The sequence below is a fragment of the Orycteropus afer genome, unplaced genomic scaffold, assembly GCF_000298275.1.
Source record: "Orycteropus afer afer isolate SDZICR_OR568_19922 unplaced genomic scaffold, OryAfe1.0 scaffold00133, whole genome shotgun sequence".
NCBI lineage: Eukaryota > Metazoa > Chordata > Mammalia > Tubulidentata > Orycteropodidae > Orycteropus > Orycteropus afer.
In genome coordinates this window covers 5,601,364-5,611,350 of record NW_006921720.1, presented here as the reverse complement: position 1 = coordinate 5,611,350, position 9,987 = coordinate 5,601,364, and positions in this window count along the sequence as shown.

Sequence of the window (9,987 nt, the reverse complement as noted above, 5' to 3'; positions counted from 1 at the left end):
TGAGAAATGCTGTGTATTCTTCACTTTTGGTTTTCTAACTCCAGGTTTTTGCATATTTCATTATAGTAATTGACCTTGTCTTCTTGAGCTGCTCTTTGAAATCTTCTGTTCAGCTCTTATAGCTTGTCATTTTTTCCATTTCCTTGCAAGGGCAAGTTTCAGAGTCTCTTCTGACATCCATTTTGGTCTTTTCTTCCTTCTCTGTCTTTTAAATGACCTTTTGCTTTCTTCATGTATGATGTTCTTGATGTCATCCCCCACTTCATCTGGTTTTCGGTCATTGGTGTTCAATGAGTCAAATCTGTTCTTCAAATAGTCTCTAAATTCAGATGGGATATAATCAAGGTCATATTTTGGCTCTTGTGGACTTGTTTTATTTGTCTTCAACTTCAACCTGAACTTGCATGTGAGCAATTGATGGTCAATTCTCCTAGACCAGATCCTGGCCTTATTTTGGCTGAAGATACTGAGCTTCTCCATCATCTCTTTCCACAGACGTAGTCGATCTGATTCCTGTGTCTTCCTTCTGGGGAGAACCATGCGTACAGCTGTTGTTTACGTTGTTGAAAAAAGGTATTTGCAATAAATAAGTCTTTGGATGTGCAAAATTCTATCATGCAATCTCTGGCGTCATTTCTATCACCAACGCCATATATTCCAACTACTGGTGATTCTTTTTTGTTTCCAACTCTCACATTCCAATCATCATTAATAGTCAATACATCTTGAGTGCATGTTTGGTTTATTTCAGATTGCAGAAGTTGGTAAAAATCTTCAATTTCCTCATCTTTGACTTTAGTGGTTGGTGCATAAATTTGAATAATAGTAGAATTTACTAGTCTTCCTTGTAGGCATATGGATATTATCCTATCACTGATAGCACTGTACTTTAGGATAGATCTTGAAACATTCTTTGTGACAATGGATGCTATGCCATTCCTCTTTAATTTGTCATTGCTGGCATAGAAGATAATATGGTTGTCTCATTCAAAATGACAGTACCAGTCCATTTCAGCTCACTAATGCCTAGGATATCAATCTTTATGCATTCCATTTCAATTTTGACAACTTCTAGTTTTCCTAGATTCATACTTTGTACATTGCACATTCTGATTACTAATGGATGTTTTCAGGTGTTTCTTCCCATTTTGAGCCATTCTCCATCAGCAAATGGAGGTCCTGAAAACTTTACTCCATCCACATCATTACGGTCAACTGTACTTTGAGGAGGCAGCTCTTCCTCAGTCGATTGTGAGTGCCTTCTGACTTGAGAGGCTCATCATCTGGCCCTATATTGGACAATGTCTCAGGGCTAGTCATGAAGTTTTCCTGTAATATATCAGACAGTGTTCCACTGCTATTCATAAGGTTTTCACGGGCCAATTCTTTGAAAGGTGGATGGCCTCTTCCTTCTGAGTCTTAGTCTGGAAGCTCCAATGAATCCTGTCCACCCTATGGTGACTCTGCTGGTATTTGAAATACCAGTGGCATGGCCTCCAGCCTCACAGCAACATGCAAGCCACCACAGTATGACAAACTGATAAATGAGTCCAATCCAATGGGATATGCTAAATTTTAGCTAGGGAATCTTTTATTTCCAACAAATTCATTTTTTCCCCCTCAAATAATAAATAATAGATAAATAGAAGCTGCTTTGATTTATCAAGTACAGGGGTGGAGCTCAACATACTCTGCCTCTGATGGTCCTGAGGCCTTAGAAGCAAGGGTTTCACATGGCACAAGTCAAAAGCCCCAAAGTCCTGATCTAGTCCACCTGCTCATAGTGACCCCCATTGGGTCTCCAAGACAGTAAATCTTTATGGAAGCACACTGCCTCAACTTTCTTCCATGGAGTGGCTGATGGGTTCAAATCACTGATCTTTTGGTTAGCAGCCAAATGCCTTAACTGTTGCATCTTCAGAGCCTAGATTTGCTCCAAAATATTGTGTTCATAAGGAACCATATTGGTGCAACAGCTTGACCACTAACCAAAAGATTGGTGGTTCAAGTTCACCCAATGGTTCCATGGGAGAAATCTGCTCCTGTAAGGATTACATCTTAGAAAACTCTATGAGTCAGTTCTACTCTCTCACATGAGGTCACTATGAGTCAAAAATCAACTCAATGGCATCAAACAACGGTGTTTATATGCAGTTCTCACGTATTTTACTTGGATGAATGATTACTAGTGTTTGATATAGAGGAGTTATTTATTGTTAACGTACATTGAGTGCTTATTATGAGTTCAGATTTTATCCTAAGAGTTTTTTATTTACTACTTTAATCCTCAAAATAGCTATGTGAACTAGGTACCATTGTGTTCTGGTTACCTAGTGCTGCTCTAACAGAAGATACCACAAATGGGATGGCTTGAACAAACAAGAGTTTATTATCTTACTGGTTGGAGGCTTTAAGTCTGAGTTTAAAGTGCCAGGCTCTAGGGCCTGGGTGAAAGCCCCTTAACCTTGGGCTTCAGCTCTGCCTCCAGCTCCCAGCCCACTGAAGCTAGAGGCTTTTCTTCACTCAGCTGCTGGCTGCTGAGACTGGCAAGCCCAAAGTTGACAAGTAAAAAGGCACAGTCCCAGTGTTATCAACCACATGGCAGGCCATTAATTCAAGTCCATTGAAAGTCCAAAGGTCGGCAGAGCGTGGCAGGCTGCTGAACAACAACACAACTACATGCAGGGTTCAAGCATGCCATAAGCTGGAGACCATTCCCAAAGCTGTTTCTTATAGATGGAAAGTAGACCACATCCCTAAAGCAGCTACTCAGCTGCTTGTGGTAGATCCCACCATGGAATTGATTGCCAGTCTCATCATTGGGGATAACTACCACCAGCTGCCCAGCCATCAACCAGGCCCAGCCAAGTTGACACACAACCTTAACTACCACACATTGTTATCCTATTTAACAGCTATGTTGCGTAGCATGTTATGCTAATTCAATTCTTAATAGAATGGTATGCTAAGAGCAGCTATCTCCAATTTCAGATATTTCCAGAAGTGTGAGCAAAGTTAAACTATGAACTTGGCTTTGGCAATTTATGTGTAAATGAAAATAAATCTGTTTGCTATGGGTATCACAATGGCAAATCTTTCAAAATGCCAGCCTGGGGCTCTGTAAGTCATTTAGGTGGCAGACAGTTGGCTCCCTAATTTGTAAGACAGCTAGTTATGGTTAAAAGGAGGGTTTGGTGTAGTGGGGCATTGTCAGCCTCGAGAATTCTTTTCCCACCTTCCTCAGGGTTTGAGAGAAGACTAGATCCAGAGCAGATAGAAGTTAGAACAACATCCCTCCTTTTCTTGTAATAGCATCCAGATTTCCAGATTTGTCTTGGGGAAACCACCTTTACTCTTATTTTGTGAGGTTTGAGTGAAACTCTCTCTGGATGTAGGGCTAGATTCTTGACACAGCCACCAATCAATGTATTTTAACTCTTAGGCCAGTGAGATTGGCTCAGTGTTAGGTAACCACACCCAATCATCCAAGAGTATCAGAGGTGGGATTTCACTGGGTTATTGGGAAGTTTTTATACTTCTTTCCTCTGAGGTTGCTAAACTGAAATTTGTGAGTCTAGGACCACCAGTAGCTATTTTAATGCACCATGAGAAGCACCTACTTGAGCATGAAGTCAACAGAGCAGACATCAAAATCAAGAGGTGAGGACAAATTCTTGGTGATATCATTAGTCCACTCTCTCCAGGCCCCTTCTAGACCAAATCTACCTATAGAATTTTCTGTGATATGAGTTCATAAATCAACCCTTTTCTGGTTTATACCCTTTCACTTAAAAGCATTCTGACACAGGATTTTGTTGTTAGGTGTCATTGAGTCAATTCTGACTCATGGTGACTCAATGTGACAGATTACAACTGGCCCATTGAATTGATTCATAGTGACCCCATGTGACAGAGTAAAACTTCCCCATAGTATTTTCTAGGCTGTAATCTTTAAGTAGCTCTGGTGGCATAGTGGGTAAGGCATTTGGTGAAGGCTGGTAGTTCAAATCTACCAGCTGTTCTATGGGAAGAAGATAAGGCAATCTACTTCCATAACCATTTACAGCCTTGGAAACCCTATGGGGGTCACTGTAAGTCAGAATCAACTCACTGGCAGTGGGTTTGGTTTTCTTGGTAATCTTTACGGAAGCAGAGAATCAGGTCGTTTTCCTGTAGAGCCTCTGGGTGGGATAAAGCCTTCAACCTTTTGATTCGTAGTTGAGCTTAACTGTTTGTGCTCCTTCGTAGGATCTGTCAGTACTACAAATCTCTGTTAGGAGATAATCAGGAAGCATATTCTTAAAGAACAAAATTTCTCCATAGCAGGTGAAAGTACTGAATAATTGACTGAATGGTGATCCTACTGCTTCGATTCAGTTGAAGGGAAGAGAGAACTTCCAGTAATTTTGAGAGCCTCGTGAAAATATTCTGAAGGATAGTTCATCCCAAAGCAGAGTGGTTTTTAAAGAACTGGTGTATCTGTTTTAGGTTTGAAATCCTAGCCTCAATATTGTCCTCTGCTTCCCATATGTTAGTCATGTTGCTGAAACCAGAAGAAAAGTTCTCAAACCAAAAACATTTTCACTGGCACAAAAAAAAAAATGGTGATTCTTTGACTTATTCATTCATCTACTGGGAAGAGACTGCTAATTGTTCATCAAAGTTCATGTTCTCGTCTTATTACTGGGCCTTTCCACACTCTCTGGCAGTTAGGTAAGGACAGGTGACTGACTTCTAGCTAGTGGAATGTGTATGGAAGCCATGTGCCTCACTTCAGACCTGGTCTGTGAAAGTCTCCCATTGTGTTCTTCCATTTCCCCCTCCTCCCTTCTGGGTGTCAGCAATGGAGCCAATTTCCAAGCATTTTAGAAGTAAGTCATGTGATGAAGATTCCAGGGCCTCCATCAACCTGGGTTCCTGAATAACTGCACAGAGGAGGGCTATCTCTTTGACCTGTTCACCCTCCCAATATCATTAGCTGATAAGTAAATTTCTACTGTGCTTAAGGTGTTGCTTGTTTAGGGGTCTATTTTTCACAGTGGTTATCCTCCCCTAACTAATACATTGACCAGTTATGTATTGAGCACTAACTATGTGGTAAGATAGGTAAATATTTTTAATTAAAGTAGTTCTATGGCAAAAGTAAGGAGCTCTGGTGGCACAGTGGTTAAAGCATTCAGCTGCTACCCAAAAGGTCAGTGGTTCAAACTACCAGCTGTTCCTTGGGAGAAAGAGGAGACAGTCTGCTTCTGTAAAGAGTTACAGTTCTACTTTGTCCTTTAGGGTCACTATAAATTAGAATTGACTGGATGGCAATGGGTGTTGGTTTTTATGGTAAGAAGTGGAGTCCCTGGGTGGTGCAATGGTTAACATGCTTGGCTATTAATGGAAAGGTTGGCCAAGTGCACTCAGACACTCCTTAGAATAAAACCCTTGTGAACTACTTCTAAAATATCAGCCACTGAAAACTGCATGAAATACAGTTCTACTCTGACACAGGGGGTCATTGAGTCAGAATTGAATCAAGGAAACCAACAACGACAACAGTAAGAACTATGTTGTTATGTGCCGACGAGTCAGACCTGACTCACAGGACCCCGGCTAGGGTTTCCGAGGCAGTATCACTATGGAAGTAGATTGCCCAACCTTCCTTCCGAGGAGTGGCTGGTGGGTTTGAACCGCCAGCCTTCTGGTTAGCAGTCAAGTGCCTTAGGCACTATGCTACCAGAGCTCCTAGTAAGAACTATAGAGAGTTATAAATCTGTGTGGGTTTTCAGAGAGGTGAAAGACTTCACTGTAAGATCCACCCCAGTGATCCTGGTGGCTTCTTTGCTCTCCACACTTCATTCGCAGCAGCCTCCTTTCACTTCTTAGCATTTACCACATTCTTTCCTATCGCTGGACTTTGTCCAGCTTGTTTTCTCTACCTGGAATGTTTTAACCTTCCTTTTATCCTTTATAAGTCTTAACTGAAACTTTATTTCCCAAAGAAAGTCTTCATTGGCTGGCCACATCATTTTCTCAGCCTAGCCCCAAGAGTGGGCCATTTTTATACTTTTATAGCTCTTTATAATTTTCCTTCATATAATCTCTTATAATTTTTCATTGTATATATGAGTCATTATTTGAATTATATCTGTTTTCTCACTAGATTGTAGGCTTCTTTAGGATAGGGCTCCTTTTCATTTTCTTTAACATTATATGATTGGTTACATGGTAAGGTACCTGGCATAAAATAAATGCTCAATAAAAAATCTGTTGAGTAAGGTATGAATGGAACCTACCCTGTTCACCTCTTCAAGGACTTTGTTTCATTGATTATTCTCATATGGATTTTATTATCAACTTAAGAATAAATCAACTATTTGGAATGTTGGGAAACGGTAATGCCCAACAGAAATAGAAAGACTTTGGGGGTATAGGATCTAATTTACCTGGATCATCAAAGGATACTCTGTATGTATATTGGAACTTAACATTTGTTAACTGGAGAAATTATAGTACTACAGATGAAGATAAAGGCAGTAATTGAAATAGACAAGATTCTTGTAGGAGAGCAGAAAAAGAAAAACAAGATCAGAACCTTGTGGAATAAACGAAGTTCCTTACTCAGTATCTTGCACAGTAATCATATATAGTGGTTGCATGAAGTGGAACTGATAAAGAGCAGTGTAATAGGGTTTGCCACAATAATACTTCGTAACAAACAACCTCCAAATCTTAGTGACTCATTAAAAAAATTTTTTTTCTTGTCTGTGGATCTGGAGTTCAGTTTAAATGACTGCTTCAGGCTGGGAATTGGGTCCAGTTCTGATCCACATGTCTCTCATTCAAGGAGTTTGACAGGGCAGTGCTTATTTGCTGCAAGTCCTTTTCATGGAGAACGGCTGCTACTTGTGTCATTATTAACTTTCCGTGGCACACAGAAACGGCCATCTAGGAAAGCCCAAGTTTAATGGGATAGAAACATATGTTTACTGCCTGCTCTATTGTGAGGTATTGCAAAGTAACACAGCAATGGATGTGGATATTTAGCTCCCTTAGAGAGGAGTCTTAGTGGTGCAGTGGTTAAGCACTTGGCTGCTTACTGAAAGGTTAGTGGTTTGAACCCACCAGTACCTCCATGGAAGAAAAGACCTGGAGATCTGCTTGTGTAAAGATTATAGCCTTGGAAACCCTATCAACCAGTTCCATTCTGTCCTATAGAGTCTCTATGAATCAGAATCGACTGGATGGTACAAAACAAGGAGGAGGAGTGAAAAATTGGGAATAAAGTTCAGTCTCCATACAAGTTGAAGGACTAGAACAATGCAGAGGTAGAGGGAGTTGTTGTTGTTGTTATGTGTCGTCGAGTCAGACCTGACTCATAGAGACCCCTCCTTGGGTTTCCGAGGCAGTATCACTATGGAAGTAGACTGCCCAAACTTCCTTCCGAGGAGTGGCTGGTGGGTTTGACACCAACCTTCTGGTTAACAGTCAAATGCCTTAGGCACTACACTACCAGAGCTGTAGAGGGAGTAGGGGAGTGAAAAATTTTCAGTAAGATACAAGGGGGCAATTACTATGCTGAGAATGGCTGTTGGAATTTGTTTGTGGTTAGGTAGATTGAGGAGAGCTTTTTCAGCAAAGTGGTAGGGGCACAAAATAGATAGCAATAGGGGTAGTGTTGCAGATTTAGCAAATAAAAATATAGGATACCTAGTTAAATTTGAATTTCAGATAAACAACAAATAATTTTAATTTTAAAGTTTTAATTATTGTTTACCTGAAATCCAAATTTAACTAGGTGTCTTGTATTTCATCTGGTAACCCTAAAGTAGGGTCATAAGTGAGCAGTAGGTGAGGTATTGGGGATGAAGTCTAAAAGACCATTTTTGAAAAGTATGCGGATGAAAGGAAGGAGACAGAGGAATCAACTGGAAGTTTTATGTAATTAGAGTCCCATTAGCAGTGAAGACCTGAGCCCGTTATCTGAAGTGTCTACCACCAGTGGAGCAGGGGATAACATCTCTCATCTTGGGACTACTGATTCAACATAGTGACACTGGATAATCTTTTTGTGGCAATTATAAAACGAAAGCAAACTGAGACTTTGTCCCAAACTTTGGGTAGCCTGCATGAGGCCACCAATAAAAATGTCATCATGTAATGTCCATGACACACTGAGGAAATGTGAAGAATTACACGTGTATGGGGAAGTGAGAGGTACCTTAGGGGGACTCAGGATGGAAGCTTTATGTAGGTGCAGTCCCTGAAAGGGAGTGATTTCTAAGCTCCTCTGGGGAGAAGGTACCCTGCACGTGTATGAAGAGTCTTGGAATCTATTTTGGAAGTAATAACTTAGAGGGGAAATTGACTGGTTATGAAAGGACTGAAAAGCCACAGCAGGTGTGCAGGGCTAAGATGCAAACCTGATCAATCCTTCTCTGAGATGCAGATTTTTGTGACAGATGCAGAATTGAGAAGCACTACTTCATTGGGAAAAGAACCCTGATGGTGCAATGGGTAAAGTGCTTGGTTGCTAACCCAAAGGTTAGTGGTTCAAACCCCAGTCTCTCTGCGAAAGAAAAGACCTGGCAATTTGTTCCCATGAAGATAGCCTTTTGCGTGGTGTGTGCAGTTGATTCTGACTCCCAGGGACCCCACGTGACAGAGCACAACTGCTCCACAGAGTTTTCTTGGTTGTGATCTTTATGGAAGCAGACTGCCAGCTCTGTTTTCATGGAGCTGCTGGGTGGGTTCCAACTGTCAACTTCTCAGTTAGCTCTCAAGTGCTTAATTGTTGCACCACCTGGGCTCCTTAGTCTGTATACAAATCAAATATACCAAACCAAAAACTCACTGCCGTTGAGTTGCTTCCAACTCATAGTGACCCCTCCTTGGATTTCTGAGGCGCTATTACTATGAAAGTAGACTGCCCAATCTTCCTTCCTGGAGGTTTGAACCTCCAGCCTCCTGATTAGTAGTCAAATGCCTTAGGCACTATGCCAACAGAGCAAATCAAATATATAGCATTGTAATTATTACTTCACATAATGATCTCTTAGTAAATAAGGAGCTTCTTCAAGGCAGGGTCTTGTTTTCCTTTTTTTTTTTTGTATTCTAGGTACTTAATATCTGGTATGCAACAAAGTCCTTACCAAGGTTGGTTAGGCATAATCAGATCATATATCTGAGGCTGGGATTTTCAGAAATTAAGTTGTCAGAGTCAGCAAGAAATCACGAAGAGTTAGCAAAACTGCTTTTTCTTAAGTTACTTCCTCTCCACCAAAGCAGGCCCTGAAATCATAACACGGGGCAGAAGACTTCCTGCATTTGTGTTATTTGAAGAGAGATGAGATGACTGCTTTTCTTTTTCTGCTTAGACACAGAATTCTAACGTCATCTTCAGCTGCCTCCCATTTCAGTGGCAGATCTGTCCCTGTCCCCCTTCCAGTAGGTGCTATCTTATTATCTATTGAACAGCTTTACTCTGCCAATTTGTTTTAAATTGAACTGATCAGTTGCTTTTGCCTTCCATTCATCCAGCCTAACAGATAATTTCATGTCTTGTAGACCAAACAACTGGTTGAGTAAAATTCAGTTATCTGTTCTAAAAACTGTAAACAACTGATTTAGTGATATCGTTTGTTTTGTTGTCTCAAATTTGATATCGATTTAGCTGTGTTTATTTTGTTTTACAAGGTTATAAACTGTGGTCTATAAAAAATTAAGAGTGCTTAGAAGGTGAAGGAGACTGTATCCTGACAGTTATTTTACCACAATGTAACATGCAATCAGTGCTTACCAAGTGCTTTGTGAGGATGAATGTGAAATATATGAATGCTCTTGAAGAAGAAAAGAGAACAATCATGAAATTAAATTGCAAAAGTTAATATTTTAATATATTGCTTTCAGAGGCTTATCTATTTTTGAAGACATATTTTTCCATCAAGACCTTACTGAAGACGATTTAGAGTAAATGTATTACTTGTTTTTGCTCAGTCT